This window comes from Schistocerca serialis, unplaced genomic scaffold (assembly GCF_023864345.2).
Source record: "Schistocerca serialis cubense isolate TAMUIC-IGC-003099 unplaced genomic scaffold, iqSchSeri2.2 HiC_scaffold_1363, whole genome shotgun sequence".
NCBI lineage: Eukaryota > Metazoa > Arthropoda > Insecta > Orthoptera > Acrididae > Schistocerca > Schistocerca serialis.
The window spans coordinates 13,812,725-13,835,717 of record NW_026047584.1 but is presented as its reverse complement, the minus strand read 5'-3'; positions in this window follow the sequence as shown (position 1 = coordinate 13,835,717).

Sequence of the window (22,993 nt, the reverse complement as noted above, 5' to 3'; positions counted from 1 at the left end):
AAGTGTCAGTCTTCTTGTACTTAAGTCGGCATTGTGCCTTTTCTATTTAATTCCGATGCAATATCTGTGTTTCATCGTCAATAAGAAGGTCCAAGGGATACAGTAAACCTGGAGTGATGCATCGGAATCTTTAACTAGTGTCACAGGGAAGGTTCAAAACATAGACAGTAAGAAGACTCAGTCGTCTTGTACTTAAGTCGACATTGTGCCTTTTCTATTTAATTCCGATGCTATTTTGTGTTTCATCGTCAATAAGAAGGTCAGAGGGATACAGTAAACCTGGAGTGAAGCATCGGAATCTATAACTAGTGTCAATGGAATGGTTCAAAACATAGACAGTAAAAAGAAACGGTCTTCTTGTACTTAAGTCAGCATTGTTCCCTTTGTATTTAATTCCGATGGAATATCTGAGTTTCATCGTCAATTAGAAGGTCAGAGGGATACAATAAACCAGAAGTGAAGCATCGGAATCTATAACTAGTGTCACAGGAATGGTTCAAAGCCTAGTCAGTAAGAAGATTCAGTCTTCCTGTCCGTAAGTCGGCATTGTGCCTTTTGTATTTAATTCCGATGCAATTTCTTTGTTTCATCGTCAATAAGAAGGTCCAAGGGATATAGTAAACCTGGAGTGAAGCATCGGAATCTATAACTAGTGTCAATGAAATGGTTCAAAACATAGACAGTAAGAAGAGTCTGTTTTCTCGTACTTAAGTCGGCATTGTGCCTTTTGTATTTAATTCCGATGCAATTTCTGTGTTTCATCGTCAATAAGAAGGTCCAAGGGAAACAGTAAACTTGAAGTGAAGCATCGGAATCTATAACTAGTGTCACAGGAATGGTTCAAACATAGTCAGTACGAAGAGTCGGTCTTCTTGTTCTTAAGTCGGCATTGGGCCTTTTGTATTTAATTCCGATGCAATTTCTGTGCTTCATCGACAATAAGGTCAGAGGGATACAGTATACCTGACGTGAAGCATCGGAATCTATAACTAGTGTCACAGGAATGGTTCAAAACATAGACGGTAAGAAGAGTCAGTCTTCTTGTACTTAAGTCGGCATTGTGCCTTTTGTAATTAATTCCGATTTAATATCTGTGTTTCATTGTCAATTAGAAGGTCTGAGGGATACAGTTAACCTGAAGTGAAGCATCGGAATCCAAAACTAGTGTCACAAAAATGGTTGAAAGCATTGACAGTAGGAAGAGTCAGTCTTCTTGTACTTAAGTCGGCATTGTGCCTTTTGTATTTAATTCCGATGCAATTTCTTTGTTTCATCGTCAATAAGAAGGTCCAAGGTATACAGTAACCCTGAAGTGAAGCATCGGAATCTATAACAAGTGTCACAGGAATGGTTCAAAGCATAGTCAGTAAGAAGAGTCAGTCTTCTTGTACTTAAGTCGGCATTGTGCCTTTTCTATTTAATTCCGATGCAATTTCTGTGTTTCATCGTCAATAAGAAGGTCCAAGGGATACAGTAAACCTGGAGTGAAGCATCGGAATCTATAACTAGTGTCACAGGAAACGTTCAAACCATTGACAGTAAGAAGAGTCAGTCTTCTTGTACTTAAGTCGACATTGTGCCTTTTCTATTTAATTCCGATGCAATTTCTGTGTTTCATCGTCAATAGGAAGGTCAGAGGGATACAATAAACCTGAAGTGAAGTATCGGAATCTACAAGTAGTGTCAATGGAATGGTTCAAATCACAGACAGTAAGAAGAGTCAGTCTTCATGTACTTAAGTCGGCATTATGCCTTTTGTATTTAATTCCGATGCAATATCGGTGTTTCATCGTCAATAAGAAGGTCAGAGGGATACAGTAAACCCGAAGTGAAGCATCGGAATCTATTGCTAGTGTCACAGGAGTGGTTGAAAACATAGTCAGTAAGAAGAGTCAGTCTTCTAGACCTTAAGTCGGCATTGTGCCTTTTGTATTAAATTCCGATGCAATTTCTGTGTTTCATCGTCAATAAGAAGGTCCAAGGGATACAGTAAACCTGAAGTGAAGCATCGGAATCTATAACTAGTGTCACAGGAATGGTTCAAAACATAGACAGTAAGAAGGGTCAGTCTTGTTGTACTTAAGCCGGCATTGTGGCTTTTCTATTTAAATCCGATGCAAATTCTGTGTTTCATAGTCAATAAGAAGGTCAGAGGGATACAGTAAACCTGAAGAGAAGCATCGGAATTTATAACTAGTGTCACAGGAATGGTTCAAAACATAGTCAGTAAGAAGAGTCAGTCTTCTTGTTCTTAAGTCGGCATTGGGCCTTTTGTATTTAATTCCGATGCCATTTCTGTGTTTCATCGGCAATAAGGTCAGAGGGATACAGTAAACCAGAAGTGAAGCATCGGAATCTATAACTAGTGTCACAGGAATGTTTCAAAACATAGTCAGTAAGAAGAGTGAGTCTTCTTGTCCTTAAGTCGGCATTGTGCCTTTTGTGTTTAATTCCGATGAAATTTCTGTGTTTCATCGTCAATAAGAAGGTCCAAGGGATATAGTAAACCTGGAGTGAAGCATCGGAATCTATAACTATTGTCTCAGGAATGGTTCAAAGCATAGACAGTAAGAAGAGTCAGTCTTCTTGTACTTAAGTCAGCATTGTGCCTTTTGTATTTAATTCCGATGCAATTTCTGTGTTTCATCGTCATTAAGAATGTCCAAGGGATACAGTAAACCTGAAGTAAAGCATCGGAATCTATAACTAGTGTCACAGGAATGGTTCAAATCATTGTCAATAAGAAGAGTCGGTCTTCATGTACTTAAGTTCGCATTGTGCCTTTTGTATTTATTCCGATGCAATTTCTGTGTTCCATCGTCAATAAGAAGGTACAAGGGATACAGTAAACCTGAAGTGAAACATCGGAATCTATAACTAGTGTCACTGGAACGGTTCAAAACATAGACAGTAGGAAGAGTCAGTCTTCTTGTACTTAAGTCGGCATTGTGGCTTTTGTATTTCATCCGATGCAATTTCTGTGTTTCATAGTCAATAAGAAGGTCAGAGGGATACAGTAAACCTGAAGTGAAGCATCGGAATCTATAACTAGTGTCACAGGAATGGTTCAAAACATAGTCAATAAGAAGAGTCAGTCTTCTTGTTCTTAAGTCGGCATTGGGCCTTTTGTATTTAATTCCGTTGCAATTTCTGTGTTTCATCGGCAATACGGTCAGAAGGATACAGTATACCTGAAGTGAAGCATCGGAATCTGTAACTAGTGTCACAGGATTGGTTCAAAACCTAGACGGTAAGAAGAGTCAGTCTTCTTGTACTTAAGTCGGCATTGTGCCTTTTGTATTTAATTCCGATGCAAAACCTGTGTTTCATTGTCAATAAGAAGGTCTGAGGGATACAGTTAACCTGTACTTATCGAACTTAAGTCGGCATTGTGGGTTTTCTATTTTATTCCGATACAATTTCTGTGTTTCATCGTCAATAAGAAGGTCCAAGGGAAACAGTAAACCTGGAGTGAAGCATCGGAATCTATAACTAGTGTCAATGGAATGGTTCAAAACATAGACAGTAAGAAGAAACGGTCTTCTTGTACTTAAGTCGACATTGTGCCTTTTCTATTTAATTCCGATGCAATTTTGTGTTTCATCGTCAATAAGAAGGTCCAAGGGATACAGTAAACCTGGAGTGATGCATCGGAATCTATAACTAGTGTCACAGGAAAGGTTCAAAACATAGACAGTAAGAAGAGTCATTCGTCTTGTACTTAAGTCGACATTGTGCCTTTTCTATTTAATTCCGATGCAATTTTGTGTTTCATCGTCAATAGGAAGGTCAGAGGGATACAATAAACCTGAAGTGAAGTATCGGAATCTACAAGTAGTGTCAATGGAATGGTTCAAATCATAGACAGTAAGAAGAGTCAGTCTTCATGTAGTTAAGTCGGCATTATGCCTTTTGTATTTAATTCCGATGCAATATCTGTGTTTCATCGTCAATAAGAAGGTCAGAGGGATACAGTAAACCTGGAGTGAAGCATCGGAATCTATAACTAGTGTCAATGGAATGGTTCAAAACATAGACAGTAAGAAGAGTCGGTCTTCTTGTACTTAAGTCGACATTGTGCCTTTTGTATTTAATTCCGATGCAATTTCTGTGTTTCATCGTCAATAGGAAGGTCAGAGGGATACAATAAACCTGAAGTGAAGTATCGGAATCTATAACTAGTGTCACAGGAGTGGTACAAAGCCTAGTCAGTAAGAAGAGTCAGTCTTCCTGTCCGTAAGTCGGCATTGTGCCTTTTTTATTTAATTCCGATGCAATTTCTTTGTTTCATCGTCAATAAGAAGGTCCAAGGGATATAGTAAACCTGGAGTGAAGCATCGGAATCTATAATGAGTGTCAAAGAAATGGTTCAAAACATAGACAGTAAGAAGAGTCTGTTTTCTCGTACTTAAGTCGGCATTGTGCCTTTTGTATTTAATTCCGATGCAATTTCTGTGTTTCATCGTCAATAAGAAGGTCCAAGGGAAACAGTAAACCTGAAGTGAAGCATCGGAATCTATAACTAGTGTCACAGGAATGGTTCAAAACATAGTCAGTAAGAAGAGTCAGTCTTCTTGTTCTTAAGTCGGCATTGGGCCTTTTGTATTTAATTCCGATGCAATTTCTGTGTTTCATCGTCAATAAGAAGGTCCAAGGGATACAGTAAAGCTGGAGTGAAGCATCGGAATCTATAACTAGTGTCACAGGAAAGGTTCAAACCATTGACAGTAAGAAGAGTCGGTCTTCTTGTACTTAAGTCGACATTGTGCCTTTTGTATTTAATTCCGATGCAATTTCTGTGTTTCATCGTCAATAGGAAGGTCAGAGGGATACAATAAACCTGAAGTGAAGTATCGGAATCTATAACTAGTGTCACAGGAGTGGTACAAAACAAAGTCAGTAAGAAGAGTCAGTCATCTTGTACTTAAGTCAGCATTGTGCCTTTTTTGTTTAATTCCGATGAAATTTCTGTGTTTCATCGTCAATAAGAAGGTCCATCGGATTCAGTAAACCTGGAGTGAAGCATCGGAAACTATAACTAGTGTCACAGGAATGGTTCAAAACATAGACAGTAAGAAGAGTCAGTCTTCTTGTCCTTAAGTCGGCGTTGCGCCTTTTGTATTTAATTCCGATGCAATTTCTGTGTTTCATCGTAAATAAGGTCAGAGGGATACAGTACACCTGAAGTGAAGCATCGGAATCTACAACTAGTGTCACAGGAATGGTTCAAAACATCGACAGTAGGAAGAGTCCGTCTTCTTGTCCTTAAGCCGGCATTGTGCCTTTTGTATTTAATTCCGATGCAATTTCTGTGTTTCATCGTCAATAAGAAGGTCCAAGGTATACAGTAAACCTGAAGTGAAGCATCGGAATCTATAACTAGTGTCAAAGGAATGGTTCAAAGCAAAGTTACTAAGAAGAGTCAGTCTTCTTGTACTTAAGTCGGCATTGTGCCTTTTCTATTTAATTCCGATGCAATTTCTGTGTTTCATCGTCAATAAGGAGGTCCAAGGGATACAGTAAACCTGGAGTGAAGCATCGGAATCTATAACTAGTGTCACAGGAATTGTTCAAAACATAACCAGTAAGAAGAGTCAGTATTCGTGTACATATGTCGGCATTTTGCCTTTTGTATTTAATTCCGATGCAATTTCTGTGTTTCATCGTCAATAAGAATGTCCAAGGGATATAGTAAACCTGAAGTGAAGAATCGGAATCTATAACTAGTGTCACAGGAATGGTTCAAAACATAGTCAGTAAGAAGAGTCAGTCTTCTTGTCCTTAAGTCGGCATTGTGCCTTTTGTATTTAATTCCGATGCAATATCTGTGTTTCATCGGCAATAAGGTCAGAGGGATACAGTAAACCTGAAGTGAAGCATCGGAATCTATAACTAGTGTCACAGGAATGGTTCAAAACATAGACAGTAAGAAGAGTCAGTCTTCTTGTACTTAAGTCGGCATTGTGCGTTTTGTATTTAATTCCGATGCAATTTCTGTGTTTGATTGTGAATAAGAAGGTCTGAGGGATACAGTTAACATGAACTGAAGCATCGGAATCCAAAACTAGTGTCACAGGAATGGTTCAAAACATTGACAGTAGGAAGAGTCAGTCTTCTTGTATTTAAGTCGGCATTGTGCCTTTTGTATTTAATTCCGATGCATTTTCTGTGTTTCATCGTCAATAAGAAGGTCCAAGATATACAGTAACCCTGAAGTGAAGCATAGGAATCTATAACTAGTGTCACAGGAATGGTTCAAAACATAGTCAGTAGGAAGAGTCAGTCTTCTTGTACTTAAGTCGACATTGTGCATTTTCTATTTAATTCCGATGCAATTTCTGTGTTTCATCGTCAATAGGAAGGTCAGAGGGATACAATAAACCTGAAGTGAAGTATCGGAATCTACAAGTAGTGTCAATGGAATGGTTCAAAACATAGACAGTAAGAAGAGTCAGTCTTCATGTACTTAAGTCGGCATTATGCCTTTTGTATTTAATTCCAATGCAATATCTGTGTTTCATCGTCAATAAGAAGGTCAGAGGGATACAGTAAACCCGAAGTGAAGCATCGGAATCTATTGATAGTGTCACAGGAATGGTTCAAAACATAGTCAGTAAGAAGAGTCATTCTTCTTGTCCTTAAGTCGGCATTGTGCCTTTTGTATTTAATTCCGATGCGATTTCTGTGTTTCATCGTCAATAAGAAGGTCCAAGGGAAACAGTAAACCTGGAGTGAAGCATCGGAATCTATAACTAGTGTCAATGGAATGGTTCAAAACATAGACAGTAAGAAGAAACGGTCTTCTTGTACTTGTACATTGTGCCTTTTCTATTTAATTCCGATGCAATTTTGTGTTTCATCGTCAATAAGAAGGTCCAAGGGATACAGTAAACCTGGAGTGATGCATCGGAATCTATAACTAGTGTCACAGGAAAGGTTCAAAACATAGACAGTAAGAAGAGTCAGTCGTCTTGTACTTAAGTCGACATTGTGCCTTTTCTATTTAATTCCGATGCAATTTTGTGTTTCATCGTCAATAGGAAGGTCAGAGGGATACAATAAACCTGAAGTGAAGTATCGGAATCTACAAGTAGTGTCAATGGAATGGTTCAAATCATAGACAGTAAGAAGAGTCAGTCTTCATGTAGTTAAGTCGGCATTATGCCTTTTGTATTTAATTCCGATGCAATATCTGTGTTTCATCGTCAATAAGAAGGTCAGAGGGATACAGTAAACCTGGAGTGAAGCATCGGAATCTATAACTAGTGTCAATGGAATGGTTCAAAACATAGACAGTAAGAAGAAACGGTCTTCTTGTACTTAAGTCGACATTGTGCCTTTTGTATTTAATTCCGATGGAATCTCTGAGTTTCATCGTCAATTAGAAGGTCAGAGGGATACAATAAACCTGAAGTGAAGCATCGGAATCTATAACTAGTGTCACAGGAATGGTTCAAAGCCTAGTCAGAAAGAAGAGTCAGTCTTCCTGTCCGTAAGTCGGCATTGTGCCTTTTTTATTTAATTCCGATGCAATTTCTTTGTTTCATCGTCAATAAGAAGGTCCAAGGGATATAGTACACCTGGAGTGAAGCATCGGAATCTATAACGAGTGTCAAAGAAATGGTTCAAAACATAGACAGTAAGAAGAGTCTGTTTTCTCGTACTTAAGTCGGCATTGTGCCTTTTGTATTTAATTCCGATGCAATTTCTGTGTTTCATCGTTAATAAGAAGGTCCAAGGGAAACAGTAAACCTGTAGTGAAGCATCTGAATCTATAACTAGTGTCACAGGAATGGTTCAAAACATAGTCAGTAAGAAGAGTCAGTCTTCTTGTTCTTAAGTCGGCATTGGGCCTTTTGTATTTAATTCCGATGCAATTTCTGTGCTTCATCGGCATTAAGGTCAGAGGGATACAGTATACCTGACGTGAAGCATCGGAATCTATAACTAGTGCCACAGGAATGGTTCAAAACATAGACGGTAAGAAGAGTCAGTCTTCTTGTACTTATGTCGGCATTGTGCCTTTAGTAATTAATTCCGATTGAATATCTGTGTTTCATTGTCAATAAGAAGGTCTGAGGGATACAGTTAACCTGAAGTGAAGCATCGGAATCCAAAACTAGAGTCACAAAAATTGTTCAAAGCATTGACAGCAGGAAGAGTCAGTCTTCTTGTACTTTAGTCGGCATTGTGCCTTTTGTATTTAATTCCGATGCAATTTCTTTGTTTCATCGTCAATAAGAAGGGCCAAGGTATACAGTAACCCTGAAGTGAAGCATCGGAATCTATAACTAGTGTCACAGGAATGGTTCAAAGCATAGTCAGTAAGAAGAGTCAATCTTCTTGTACTTAAGTCGGCATTGTGACTTTTCTATTTAATTCCGATGCAATTTCTGTGTTTCATCGTCAATAAGAAGGTCCAAGGGATACAGTAAACCTGGAGTGAAGCATCGGAATCTATAACTAGTGTCACAGGAAAGGTTCAAACCATTGACAGTAAGAAGAGTCAGTCTTCTTGTACTTAAGTCGACATTGTGCCTTTTCTATTTAATTCCGATGCAATTTCTGTGTTTCATCGTCAATAGGAAGGTCAGAGGGATACAATAAACCTGAAGTGAAGTATCGGAATCTATAACTAGTGTCACAGGAGTGGTACAAAACAAAGTCAGTAAGAAGAGTCAGTCTTCTTGTACGTAAGTCAGCATTGTGCCTTTTTTGTTTAATTCCGATGAAATTTCTGTGTTTCATCGTCAATAAGAAGGTCCATCGGATACAGTAAACCTGGAGTGAAGCATCGGAAACTATAACTAGTGTCACAGGAATGGTTCAAAACATAGTAAGAAGAGTCAGTCAGCTTGTACTTAAGTCTGCATTGTGCCTTTTGTATTTAATTCCGATGCAATTTCTGTGTTTCATTGTCAATAAGAAGGTCCAAGGTACACAGTAAAACTGAAGTAAAGTATCGGAATCTATAACTAGTGTCACAGGAATGGTTCAAACTATGATCAGTAAGAAGAGTCAGTCTTCTTGTACTTAAGTCGGCATTGTGCCTTATCTATTTATTTCCGATGCAATTTCTGTGTTTCATCGTCAATAAGAAGGTCCAAGGGAGACAGTAAACCTGAAGTGAAGCATCGGAATCTATAACTAGTGTCACAGGAAAAGTTCAAAACATAGTCAGTAAGAAGAGTCAGTCTTCTTGTATTTAAGTCGGCATTGTGCCTTTTGTATTTAATTCCGAAGCAATTTCTGTGTTTCATCGTCAATAAGAAGGTCCAAGGGATACAGTAAACCTGAAGTGAAGCATCGGAATCTATAACTAGAGTCACAGGAATGTTCAAAACATAGACAGTAAGAAGAGCCAGTCTTCTTGTCCATAAGTCGGCGTTGCGCCTTTTGTATTTTATTCCAATGCAATTTCTGTGTTTCATCGTAAATAAGGTCAGAGGGATACAGTACACCTGAAGTGAAGCATCGGAATCTACACCTAGTGTCACAGGAATTGTTCAAATCATCGACAGTAGGAAGAGTCAGTCTTCCTGTACTTAAGTCGGCATTGTGCCATTTGTATTTAATTCCGATGCAATTTCTGTGTTTCATTGTCAATTAGAAGGTCATAGTGATACAGTAAACCTGAAGTGAAGCATCGGAATCCAAAACTAGTGTCACAGGAATGGTTCAAAACATAGAAAGAAGGAAGAGTCAGTCTTCTTGTCCTTAAGCCGGCATTGTGCCTTTTGTATTTAATTTCGATGCAATTTCTGTGTTTCATCGTCAATAAGAAGGTCCAAGGTATCCAGTAAACCTGAAGTGAAGCATCGGAATCTATAACTAGTGTCAAAGGAATGGTTCAAAGCAAAGTTACTAAGAAGAGTCAGTCTTCTTGTACTTAAGTCGGCATTGTGCCTTTTCTATTTAATTCCGATGCAATTTCTGTGTTTCATCGTCAATAAGGAGGTCCAAGGGATACAGTAAACCTGGAGTGAAGCATCGGAATCTATAACTAGTGTCACAGGAATTGTTCAAAACATAACCAGTAAGAAGAGTCAGTCTTCATGTACTTAAGTCGGCATTATGCCTTTTGTATTTAATTCCAATGCAATATCTGTGTTTCAGCGTCAATAAGAAGGTCAGAGGGATACAGTAAACCCGAAGTGAAGCATCGGAATCTATTGATAGTGTCACAGGAATGGTTCAAAACATAGTCAGTAAGAAGAGTCATTCTTCTTGTCCTTAAGTCGGCATTGTGCCTTTTGTATTTAATTCCGATGCGATTTCTGTGTTTCATCGTTAATAAGAAGGTCCAAGGTATACAGTAAACCTGAAGTAAAGCATCGGAATCTATAACTAATGCCACAGGAATGGTTGAAACTATAATCAGTATGAAGAGTCAGTCTTCTTGTACTTAAGTCGGCATTGTGCCTTTTGTATTTAATTCCGATGCAATTTCTGTGTTTCATTGTCAATAAGAAGGTCTGAGGGATACAGTAAACCTGGAGTGAAGCATCGGAATCCATAGCTAGTGTCACAGGAATGGTTCAAAACATAGACAGTAAGAAGAGTCAGTCTTCTTGTACTTAAGTCGGCATTGTGCCTTTTCTATTTAATTCCGATGCAATTTCTGTGTTTCATCGTAAATAAGAAGGTCCAAGGGATACAGTAAACCTGAAGTGAAGCATCGGAATCTATAACTAGTGTCATCGGAATGGCTCAAAGCATAGTCAGTAAGAAGTGTCAGTCTTCTTGTACTTAAGTCGGCATTGTGCCTTTTGTGTTTAATTCCGATGCAATTTCTTTGTTTCTTCGTCAATAAGAATGTCCAAGGGATATAGTAAACCTGGAGTGAAGCATCGGAATCTATAACTAGTGTCACAGAAATGGTTTAAAGCATAGACAGTAAGAAGAGTCAGTCTTCTTTTACTTAAGTCAGCATTGTGCCTTTTGTATTTAATTCCGATGCAATGTCTGTGTTTCATCGTCATTAAGAATGTCCAAGGGATACAGTAAACCTGAAGTAAAGCATCGGAATCTATAACTAGTGTCACATGAATGGTTCAAATCATTGTCAATAAGAAGAGTCGGTCTTCATGTACTTAAGTTCGCATTGTGCCTTTTGTATTTATTCCGATGCAATTTCTGTGTTCCATCGTCAATAAGAGGGTACAAGGGATACAGTAAGCCTGAAGTGAAACATCGGAATCTATAACTAGTGTCACTGGAACGGTTCAAAACATAGACAGTAGGAAGAGTCAGTCTTCTTGTACTTAAGTCGGCATTGTGGCTTTTGTATTTAATCCGATGCAATTTCTGTGTTTCATAGTCAATAAGAAGGTCAGAGGGATACAGTAAACCTGAAGTGAAGCATCGGAATCTATAACTAGTGTCACAGGAATGGTTCAAAACATAGTCAATAAGAAGAGTCAGTCTTCTTGTTCTTAAGTCGGCATTGGGCCTTTTGTATTTAATTCCGTTGCAATTTCTGTGTTTCATCGGCAATACGGTCAGAGGGATACAGTATACCTGAAGTGAAGCATCGGAATCTATAACTAGTGTCACAGGATTGGTTCAAAACCTAGACGGTAAGAAGAGTCAGTCTTCTTGTACTTAAGTCGGCATAGTGCCTTTTGTATTTAATTCCGATGCAAAATCTGTGTTTCATTGTCAATAAGAAGGTCTGAGGGATACAGTTAACCTGTACTTATCGTACTTATGTCGGCATTGTGCCTTTTCTATTTTATTCCGATACAATTTCTGTGTTTCATCGTCAATAAGAAGGTCCAAGGGAAACAGTAAACCTGGAGTGAAGCATCGGAATCTATAACTAGTGTCAATGGAATGGTTCAAAACATAGACAGTAAGAAGAAACGGTCTTCTTGTACTTAAGTCGACATTGTGCCTTTTCTATTTAATTCCGATGCAATTTTTTGTTTCATCGTCAATAAGAAGGTCCAAGGGATACAGTAAACCTGGAGTGATGCATCGGAATCTATAACTAGTGTCACAGGAAAGGTTCAAAACATAGACAGTAAGAAGAGTCAGTCGTCTTGTACTTAAGTCGACATTGTGCCTTTTCTATTTAATTCCGATGCAATTTTGTGTTTCATCGTCAATAGGAAGGTCAGAGGGATACAATAAACCTGAAGTGAAGTATCGGAATCTACAAGTAGTGTCAATGGAATGGTTCAAATCATAGACAGTAAGAAGAGTCAGTCTTCATGTAGTTAAGTCGGCATTATGCCTTTTGTATTTAATTCCGATGCAATATCTGTGTTTCATCGTCAATAAGAAGGTCAGAGGGATACAGTAAACCTGGAGTGAAGCATCGGAATCTATAACTAGTGTCAATGGAATGGTTCAAAACATAGACAGTAAGAAGAAACGGTCTTCTTGTACTTAAGTCGACATTGTGCCTTTTGTATTTAATTCCGATGGAATTTCTGAGTTTCATCGTCAATTAGAAGGTCAGAGGGATACAATAAACCTGAAGTGAAGCATCGGAATCTATAACTAGTGTCACAGGAATGGTTCAAAGCCTAGTCAGTAAGAAGAGTCAGACTTCCTGTCCGTAAGTCGGCATTGTGCCTTTTTTATTTAATTCCGATGCAATTTCTTTGTTTCATCGTCAATAAGAAGGTCCAAGGGATATAGTACACCTGGAGTGAAGCATCGGAATCTATAACGAGTGTCAAAGAAATGGTTCAAAACATAGACAGTAAGAAGAGTCTGTTTTCTCGTACTTAAGTCGGCATTGTGCCTTTTGTATTTAATTCCGATGCAATTTCTGTGTTTCATCGTCAATAAGAAGGTCCAAGGGAAACAGTAAACCTGAAGTGAAGCATCTGAATCTATAACTAGTGTCACAGGAATGGTTCAAAGCAAAGTTACTAAGAAGAGTCAGTCTTCTTATACTTAAGTCGGCATTGTGCCTTTTCTATTTAATTCCGATGCAATTTCTGTGTTTCATCGTCAATAAGGAGGTCCAAGGGATACAGTAAGCCTGGAGTGAAGCATCGGAATCTATAACTAGTGTCACAGGAATTGTTCAAAACATAACCAGTAAGAAGAGTCAGTCTTCATGTACTTAAGTCGGCATTATGCCTTTTGTATTTAATTCCAATGCAATATCTGTGTTTCATCGTCAATAAGAAGGTCAGAGGGATACAGTAAACCCGAAGTGAAGCATCGGAATCTATTGATAGTGTCACAGGAATGGTTCAAAACATAGTCAGTAAGAAGAGTCATTCTTCTTGTCCTTAAGTCGGTATTGTGCCTTTTGTATTTAATTCCGATGCGATTTCTGTGTTTCATCGTTAATAAGAAGGTCCAAGGTATACAGTAAACCTGAAGTAAAGCATCGGAATCTATAACTAATGCCACAGGAATGGTTGAAACTATAATCAGTATGAAGAGTCAGTCTTCTTGTACTTAAGTCGGCATTGTGCCTTTTGTATTTAATTCCGATGCAATTTCTGTGTTTCATTGTCAATAAGAAGGTCTGAGGGATACAGTAAACCTGGAGTGAAGCATCGGAATCCATAGCTAGTGTCACAGGAATGGTTCAAAACATAGACAGTAAGAAGAGTCAGTCTTCTTGTACTTAAGTCGGCATTGTGCCTTTTCTATTTAATTCCGATGCAATTTCTGTGTTTCATCGTAAATAAGAAGGTCCAAGGGATACAGTAAACCTGAAGTGAAGCATCGGAATCTATAACTAGTGTCATCGGAATGGTTCAAAGCATAGTCAGTAAGAAGTGTCAGTCTTCTTGTACTTAAGTCGGCATTGTGCCTTTTGTGTTTAATTCCGATGCAATTTCTTTGTTTCTTCGTCAATAAGAGTGTCCAAGGGATATAGTAAACCTGGAGTGAAGCATCGGAATCTATAACTAGTGTCACAGAAATGGTTTAAAACATAGACAGTAAGAAGAGTCAGTCTTCTTTTACTTAAGTCAGCATTGTGCCTTTTGTATTTAATTCCGATGCAATTTCTGTGTTTCATCGTCATTAAGAATGTCCAAGGGATACAGTAAACCTGAAGTAAAGCATCGGAATCTATAACTAGTGTCACAGGAATGGTTCAAATCATTGTCAATAAGAAGAGTCGGTCTTCATGTACTTAAGTTCGCATTGTGCCTTTTGTATTTATTCCGATGCAATTTCTGTGTTCCATCGTCAATAAGAAGGTACAAGGGATACAGTAAACCTGAAGTGAAACATCGGAATCTATAACTAGTGTCACTGGAACGGTTCAAAACATAGACAGTAGGAAGGGTCAGTCTTCTTGTACTTAAGTCGGCATTGTGGCTTTTGTATTTAATCCGATGCAATTTCTGTGTTTCATAGTCGATAAGAAGGTCAGAGGGATACAGTAAACCTGAAGTGAAGCATCGGAATCTATAACTAGTGTCACAGGAATGGATCAAAACATAGTCAATAAGAAGAGTCAGTCTTCTTGTTCTTAAGTCGGCATTGGGCCTTTTGTATTTAATTCCGTAGCAATTTCTGTGTTTCATCGGCAATACGGTCAGAGGGATACAGTATACCTGAAGTGAAGCATCGGAATCTATAACTAGTGTCACAGGATTGGTTCAAAACCTAGACGGTAAGAAGAGTCAGTCTTCTTGTACTTAAGTCGGCATTGTGCCTTTTGTATTCAATTCCGATGCAAAATCTGTGTTTCATTGTCAATAAGAAGGTCTGAGGGATACAGTTAACCTGTACTTATCGTACTTAAGTCGGCATTGTGCCTTTTCTATTTTATTCCGATACAATTTCTGTGTTTCATCGTCAATAAGAAGGTCCAAGGGAAACAGTAAACCAGGAGTGAAGCATCGGAATCTATAACTAGTGTCGATGGAATGGTTCAAAACATAGACAGTAAGAAGAAACGGTCTTCTTGTACTTAAGTCGACATTGTGCCTTTTCTATTTAATTCCGATGCAATTTTTTGTTTCGTCGTCAATAAGAAGGTCCAAGGGATACAGTAAACCTGGAGTGATGCATCGGAATCTATAACTAGTGTCACAGGAAAGGTTCAAAACATAGACAGTAAGAAGAGTCAGTCGTCTTGTACTTAAGTCGACATTGTGCCTTTTCTATTTAATTCCGATGCAATTTTGTGTTTCATCGTCAATAGGAAGGTCAGAGGGATACAATAAACCTGAAGTGAAGTATCGGAATCTACAAGTAGTGTCAATGGAATGGTTCAAATCATAGACAGTAAGAAGAGTCAGTCTTCATGTAGTTAAGTCGGCATTATTCCTTTTGTATTTAATTCCGATGCAATATCTGTGTTTCATCGTCAATAAGAAAGTCCAAGGGAAACAGTAAACCTGAAGTGAAGCATCTGAATCTATTACTTGTGTCACAGGAATGGTTCAAAACATAGTCAGTAAGAAGAGTCAGTCTTCTTGTTCTTAAGTCGGCATTGGGCCTTTTGTATTTAATTCCGATGCAATTTCTGTGCTTCATCGGCAATAAGGTCAGAGGGATACAGTATACCTGACGTGAAGCATCGGAATCTATAACTAGTGACACAGGAATGGTTCAAAACATAGACGGTAAGAAGAGTCAGTCTTCTTGTACTTAAGTCGGCATTGTGCCTTTTGTAATTAATTCCGATTGAATATCTGTGTTTCATTGTCAATAAGAAGGTCTGAGGGATACAGTTAACCTGAAGTGAAGCATCGGAATCCAAAACTAGAGTCACAAAAATTGTTCAAAGCATTGACAGCAGGAAGAGTCAGTCTTCTTGTACTTTAGTCGGCATTGTGCCTTTTGTATTTAATTCCGATGCAATTTTTTTGTTTCATCGTCAATAAGAAGGGCCAAGGTATACAGTAACCCTGAAGTGAAGCATCGGAATCTATAACTAGTGTCACAGGAATGGTTCAAAGCATAGTCAGTAAGAAGAGTCAGTCTTCTTGTACTTAAGTCGGCATTGTGACTTTTCTATTTAATTCCGATGCAATTTCTGTGTTTCATCGTCAATAAGAAGGTCCAAGGGATACAGTAAACCTGGAGTGAAGCATCGGAATCTATAACTAGTGTCACAGGAAAGGTTCAAACCATTGACAGTAAGAAGAGTCGGTCTTCTTGTCCTTAAGTCGACATTGTGCCTTTTCTATTTAATTCCGATGCAATTTCTGTGTTTCATCGTCAATAGGAAGGTCAGAGGGATACAATAAACCTGAAGTGAAGTATCGGAATCTATAACTAGTGTCACAGGAGTGGTACAAAACAAAGTCAGTAAGAAGAGTCAGTCTTCTTGTACTTAAGTCAGCATTGTGCCTTTTTTGTTTAATTCCGATGAAATTTCTGTGTTTCATCGTCAATAAGAAGGTCCATCGGATACAGTAAACCTGGAGTGAAGCATCGGAAACTATAACTAGTGTCACAGGAATGGTTCAAAACATAGTAAGAAGAGTCAGTCTGCTTGTACTTAAGTCGGCATTGTGCCTTTTGTATTTAATTCCGATGCAATTTCTGTGTTTCATTGTCAATAAGTAGGTCCAAGGTACACAGTAAAACTGAAATAAAGTATCGGAATCTATAACTAGTGTCACAGGAATGGTTCAAACTATGATCAGTAAGAAGAGTCAGTCTTCTTGTACTTAAGTCGGCATTGTGCCTTATCTAATTATTTCCGATGCAATTTCTGTGTTTCATCGTCAATAAGAAGGTCCAAGGGAGACAGTAAACCTGAAGTGAAGCATCGGAATCTATAACTAGTGTCACAGGAAAAGTTCAAAACATAGTCAGTAAGAAGAGTCAGTCTTCTTGTATGTAAGTCGGCATTGTGCCTTTTGTATTTAATTCCGATGCAATTTCTGCGTTTCATCGTCAATAAGAAGGTCCAAGGGATACAGTAAACCTGAAGTGAAGCATCGGAATCTATAACTAGAGTCACAGGAATGGTTCAAAACATAGACAGTAAGAAGAGTCAGTCTTCTTGTCCATAAGTCGGCGTTGCGCCTTTTGTATTTTATTCCGATGCAATTTCTGTGTTTCATCGTAAATAAGGTCAGAGGGATACAGTACACCTGAAGTGAAGCATCGGAATCTACAACTAGTGTCACAGGAATGGTTCAAAACATCGACAGTACGAAGAGTCAGTCTTCCTGTACTTAAGTCGGCATTGTGCCATTTGTATTTAATTCCGATGCAATTTCTGTGTTTCATTGTCAATTAGAAGGTCATAGGGATACAGTAAACCTGAAGTGAAGCATCGGAATCCAAAACTAGTGTCACAGGAATGGTTCAAAACATAGAAAGTAGGAAGAGTCAGTCTTCTTGTCCTTAAGCCGGCATTGTGCCTTTTGTATTTAATTCCGATGCAATTTCTGTGTTTCATCGTCAATAAGAAGGTCCAAGGTATACAGTAAACCTGAAGTGAAGCATCGGAATCTATAACTAGTGTCAAAGGAATGGTTCAAAGCAAAGTTACTAAGAAGAGTCAGTCTTCTTGTACTTAAGTCGGCATTGTGCCTTTTCTATTTAATTCCGATGCAATTTCTGTGTTTCATCGTCAATAAGGAGGTCCAAGGGATACACTAAACCTGGAGTGAAGCATCGGAATCTATAACTAGTGTCACAGGAATGGTTCAAACATAGTCAGTAAGAAGAGTCAGTCTTCTTGTCCTTAAGTCGGCATTGTGCCTTTTGTATTTAATTCCGATGCAATATCTGTGTTTCATCGGCAATAAGGTCAGAGGGATACAGTAAACCTGAAGTGAAGCATCGGAATCTATAACTAGTGTCACAGGAATGGTTCAAAACATAGACAGTAAGAAGAGTCAGTCTTCTTGTACTTAAGTCGGCATTGTGCCTTTTGTATTTAATTCCGATGCAATTTCTGTGTTTGATTGTCAATAAGAAGGTCTGAGGGATACAGTTAACATGAACTGAAGCATCGGAATCCAAAACTGGTGTCACAGGAATGGTTCAAAACATTGACAGTAGGAAGAGTCAGTCTTCTTGTACTTAAGTCGGCATTGTGCCTTTTGTATTTAATTCCGATGCATTTTCTGTGTTTCATCGTCAATAAGAAGGTCCAAGATATACAGTAACCCTGAAGTGAAGCATAGGAATCTATAACTAGTGTCACAGGAATGGTTCAAAACATAGTCAGTAGGAAGAGTCAGTCTTCTTGTACTTAAGTCGACATTGTGCATTTTCTATTTAATTCCGATGCAATTTCTGTGTTTCATCGTCAATAGGAAGGTCAGAGGGATACAATAAACCTGAAGGGAAGTATCGGAATCTACAAGTAGTGTCAATGGAATGGTTCAAAACATAGACAGTAAGAAGAGTCAGTCTTCATGTACTTAAGTCGGCATTATGCCTTTTGTATTTAATTCCAATGCAATATCTGTGTTTCATCGTCAATAAGAAGGTCAGAGGGATACAGTAAACCCGAAGTGAAGCATCGGAATCTATTGATAGTGTCACAGGAATGGTTCAAAACATAGTCAGTAAGAAGAGTCATTCTTCTTGTCCTTAAGTCGGCATTGTGCCTTTTGTATTTAATTCCGATGCGATTTCTGTGTTTCATCGTCAATAAGAAGGTCCAAGGTATACAGTAAACCTGAAGTAAAGCATCGGAATCTATAACTAGTGCCACAGGAATGGTTGAAACTATAATCAGTATGAAGAGTCAGTCTTCTTGTACTTAAGTCGGCATTGTGCCTTTTGTATTTAATTCCGATGCAATTTCTGTGTTTCATTGTCAATAAGAAGGTCTGAGGGATACAGTAAACCTGGAGTGAAGCATCGGAATCCATAGCTAGTGTCACAGGAATGGTTCAAAACATAGACAGTAAGAAGAGTCAGTCTTCTTGTACTTAAGTCAGCATTGTGCCTTTTCTATTTAATTCCGATGCAATTTCTGTGTTTCATCGTAAATAAGAAGGTCCAAGGGATACAGTAAACCTGAAGTGAAGCATCGGAATCTATAACTAGTGTCATCGGAATGGTTCAAAGCATAGTCAGTAAGAAGTGTCAGTCTTCTTGTACTTAAGTCGGCATTGTGCCTTTTGTGTTTAATTCCGATGCAATTTCTTTGTTTCATCGTCAATAAGAATGTCCAAGGGATATAGTAAACCTGGAGTGAAGCATCGGAATCTATAACTAGTGTCACAGAAATGGTTTAAAACATAGACAGTAAGAAGAGTCAGTCTTCTTTTACTTAAGTCAGCATTGTGCCTTTTGTATTTAATTCCGATGCAATTTCTGTGTTTCATCGTCATTAAGAATGTCCAAGGGATACAGTAAACCTGAAGTAAAGCATCGGAATCTATAACTAGTGTCACAGGAATGGTTCAAATCATTGTCAATAAGAAGAGTCGGTCTTCATGTACTTAAGTTCGCATTGTGCCTTTTGTATTTATTCCGATGCAATTTCTGTGTTCCATCGTCAATAAGAAGGTACAAGGGATACAGTAAACCTGAAGTGAAACATCGGAATCTATAACTAGTGTCACTGGAACGGTTCAAAACATAGACAGTAGGAAGGGTCAGTCTTCTTGTACTTAAGTCGGCATTGTGGCTTTTGTATTTAATCCGATGCAATTTCTGTGTTTCATAGTCGATAAGAAGGTCAGAGGGATACAGTAAACCTGAAGTGAAGCATCGGAATCTATAACTAGTGTCACAGGAATGGATCAAAACATAGTCAATAAGAAGAGTCAGTCTTCTTGTTCTTAAGTCGGCATTGGGCCTTTTGTATTTAATTCCGTAGCAATTTCTGTGTTTCATCGGCAATACGGTCAGAGGGATACAGTATACCTGAAGTGAAGCATCGGAATCTATAACTAGTGTCACAGGATTGGTTCAAAACCTAGACGGTAAGAAGAGTCAGTCTTCTTGTACTTAAGTCGGCATTGTGCCTTTTGTATTCAATTCCGATGCAAAATCTGTGTTTCATTGTCAATAAGAAGGTCTGAGGGATACAGTTAACCTGTACTTATCGTACTTAAGTCGGCATTGTGCCTTTTCTATTTTATTCCGATACAATTTCTGTGTTTCATCGTCAATAAGAAGGTCCAAGGGAAACAGTAAACCAGGAGTGAAGCATCGGAATCTATAACTAGTGTCGATGGAATGGTTCAAAACATAGACAGTAAGAAGAAACGGTCTTCTTGTACTTAAGTCGACATTGTGCCTTTTCTATTTAATTCCGATGCAATTTTTTGTTTCGTCGTCAATAAGAAGGTCCAAGGGATACAGTAAACCTGGAGTGATGCATCGGAATCTATAACTAGTGTCACAGGAAAGGTTCAAAACATAGACAGTAAGAAGAGTCAGTCGTCTTGTACTTAAGTCGACATTGTGCCTTTTCTATTTAATTCCGATGCAATTTTGTGTTTCATCGTCAATAGGAAGGTCAGAGGGATACAATAAACCTGAAGTGAAGTATCGGAATCTACAAGTAGTGTCAATGGAATGGTTTAAATCATAGACAGTAAGAAGAGTCAGTCTTCATGTAGTTAAGTCGGCATTATTCCTTTTGTATTTAATTCCGATGCAATATCTGTGTTTCATCGTCAATAAGAAAGTCCAAGGGAAACAGTAAACCTGAAGTGAAGCATCTGAATCTATTACTTGTGTCACAGGAATGGTTCAAAACATAGTCAGTAAGAAGAGTCAGTCTTCTTGTTCTTAAGTCGGCATTGGGCCTTTTGTATTTAATTCCGATGCAATTTCTGTGCTTCATCGGCAATAAGGTCAGAGGGATACAGTATACCTGACGTGAAGCATCGGAATCTATAACTAGTGACACAGGAATGGTTCAAAACATAGACGGTAAGAAGAGTCAGTCTTCTTGTACTTAAGTCGGCATTGTGCCTTTTGTAATTAATTCCGATTGAATATCTGTGTTTCATTGTCAATAAGAAGGTCTGAGGGATACAGTTAACCTGAAGTGAAGCATCGGAATCCAAAACTAGAGTCACAAAAATTGTTCAAAGCATTGACAGCAGGAAGAGTCAGTCTTCTTGTACTTTAGTCGGCATTGTGCCTTTTGTATTTAATTCCGATGCAATTTTTTTGTTTCATCGTCAATAAGAAGGGCCAAGGTATACAGTAACCCTGAAGTGAAGCATCGGAATCTATAACTAGTGTCACAGGAATGGTTCAAAGCATAGTCAGTAAGAAGAGTCAGTCTTCTTGTACTTAAGTCGGCATTGTGACTTTTCTATTTAATTCCGATGCAATTTCTGTGTTTCATCGTCAATAAGAAGGTCCAAGGGATACAGTAAACCTGGAGTGAAGCATCGGAATCTATAACTAGTGTCACAGGAAAGGTTCAAACCATTGACAGTAAGAAGAGTCGGTCTTCTTGTCCTTAAGTCGACATTGTGCCTTTTCTATTTAATTCCGATGCAATTTCTGTGTTTCATCGTCAATAGGAAGGTCAGAGGGATACAATAAACCTGAAGTGAAGTATCGGAATCTATAACTAGTGTCACAGGAGTGGTACAAAACAAAGTCAGTAAGAAGAGTCAGTCTTCTTGTACTTAAGTCAGCATTGTGCCTTTTTTGTTTAATTCCGATGAAATTTCTGTGTTTCATCGTCAATAAGAAGGTCCATCGGATACAGTAAACCTGGAGTGAAGCATCGGAAACTATAACTAGTGTCACAGGAATGGTTCAAAACATAGTAAGAAGAGTCAGTCTGCTTGTACTTAAGTCGGCATTGTGCCTTTTGTATTTAATTCCGATGCAATTTCTGTGTTTCATTGTCAATAAGTAGGTCCAAGGTACACAGTAAAACTGAAATAAAGTATCGGAATCTATAACTAGTGTCACAGGAATGGTTCAAACTATGATCAGTAAGAAGAGTCAGTCTTCTTGTACTTAAGTCGGCATTGTGCCTTATCTAATTATTTCCGATGCAATTTCTGTGTTTCATCGTCAATAAGAAGGTCCAAGGGAGACAGTAAACCTGAAGTGAAGCATCGGAATCTATAACTAGTGTCACAGGAAAAGTTCAAAACATAGTCAGTAAGAAGAGTCAGTCTTCTTGTATGTAAGTCGGCATTGTGCCTTTTGTATTTAATTCCGATGCAATTTCTGCGTTTCATCGTCAATAAGAAGGTCCAAGGGATACAGTAAACCTGAAGTGAAGCATCGGAATCTATAACTAGAGTCACAGGAATGGTTCAAAACATAGACAGTAAGAAGAGTCAGTCTTCTTGTCCATAAGTCGGCGTTGCGCCTTTTGTATTTTATTCCGATGCAATTTCTGTGTTTCATCGTAAATAAGGTCAGAGGGATACAGTACACCTGAAGTGAAGCATCGGAATCTACAACTAGTGTCACAGGAATGGTTCAAAACATCGACAGTACGAAGAGTCAGTCTTCCTGTACTTAAGTCGGCATTGTGCCATTTGTATTTAATTCCGATGCAATTTCTGTGTTTCATTGTCAATTAGAAGGTCATAGGGATACAGTAAACCTGAAGTGAAGCATCGGAATCCAAAACTAGTGTCACAGGAATGGTTCAAAACATAGAAAGTAGGAAGAGTCAGTCTTCTTGTCCTTAAGCCGGCATTGTGCCTTTTGTATTTAATTCCGATGCAATTTCTGTGTTTCATCGTCAATAAGAAGGTCCAAGGTATACAGTAAACCTGAAGTGAAGCATCGGAATCTATAACTAGTGTCAAAGGAATGGTTCAAAGCAAAGTTACTAAGAAGAGTCAGTCTTCTTGTACTTAAGTCGGCATTGTGCCTTTTCTATTTAATTCCGATGCAATTTCTGTGTTTCATCGTCAATAAGGAGGTCCAAGGGATACACTAAACCTGGAGTGAAGCATCGGAATCTATAACTAGTGTCACAGGAATGGTTCAAACATAGTCAGTAAGAAGAGTCAGTCTTCTTGTCCTTAAGTCGGCATTGTGCCTTTTGTATTTAATTCCGATGCAATATCTGTGTTTCATCGGCAATAAGGTCAGAGGGATACAGTAAACCTGAAGTGAAGCATCGGAATCTATAACT